This window comes from Frankliniella occidentalis, unplaced genomic scaffold (assembly GCF_000697945.3).
Source record: "Frankliniella occidentalis isolate FOCC.00 unplaced genomic scaffold, Focc_3.1 Scaffold196, whole genome shotgun sequence".
NCBI lineage: Eukaryota > Metazoa > Arthropoda > Insecta > Thysanoptera > Thripidae > Frankliniella > Frankliniella occidentalis.
This window is the reverse complement of record NW_026267322.1, coordinates 460,666-461,818: the sequence shown is the minus strand read 5'-3', so window position 1 is coordinate 461,818 and position 1,153 is coordinate 460,666.

Sequence of the window (1,153 nt, the reverse complement as noted above, 5' to 3'; positions counted from 1 at the left end):
GGGGGGGTCCGAGCAACAATGTGGCACGACACACCTATCACGGTGCGGGAAATGGCAGTGATTCGGCCGCCGCCGCCGTACGCAGGAGGGGTAAGTGAGGCGCGGGAGTAGGGGAGTGAGGGAGAGAGCGGCAGAGAGAGAAAGAGAGACAGTAGGGGAATGGCATGGAGGGTGGAGGGTTGGAAAGAAAGGGGAAAAAAGTTTAGTCGCTTTGGGGCGCGCGACCACGGCCGCGGTAAAGCGAAAAAAGTAATGAACATAGCACGTGTATTCATGGGAAGAAAGAGAGAGAGTTAGAGAGAGGGAGAGACTCGGAGGTGGGTTAAAACTGGACAGAATAGTAATTAGGGCGTTCACTTCCAGCTCAAACACGGCAAACACGATCGTAAGACTTAAATTTGCGAAAGATTCCAAACAATTGAAATTAACTGCAATTCGTTTTTGCTTTGTGCTAATTTCTTTGTGTGGAAAAGTAAAGCTCTACAATTATACCGCAATTTGCGTAAGAATCACTACGACGCCAAACTGGGAGGCTTCCCCCTACACTGCCATTCCAAAGGTGTACTAGGAGAAAGCGACGAAGATGTGTTGTATGCTACCACAAACAGTCCTCTAAATGTAAGGGACCATTTTTTTTGAACGTCTAGAACGGATGAAATGCAAGTATTGTTCCTAAGACAGTGCATTAGTAAAACTTTACACTTCTGTGTTGACAGTGCAGCCCATAGTGCGTATACCTATGTATGTTTACAACAAGCAATTCGTATAATGCATCCCGGAAGCCCGTTCGGTAGGACGTCCCACGCGTCAAGAAAAATATCAGACCGGCGAAAAGGTGTTTCGGATCAAGATGATCCATTGGACCCCGGCAACAACAAGTACCGCAAGTACCGTTTACTTGTACAACAACCTCCGGTATCTCGCAGAGCCTATAGAAATTTCACTCCTTCATTTTAAGATCATTCGGTAGGGTTCGGGGTGGGGCGCGGTGGGGCGGCGGTCGCTATGGTGCTGCCGGCGGTGATGCGAGCTTCAAGAGTGCTGCATCACGCCGGGGGCCTCCATACCGGCTCCAACAATAACAGAGACATTAGGTTAATTGTAAAGGAGCGACTCGCCTCTGTAAGGTGCTACCGCGGGCCGCCGCCGCCGC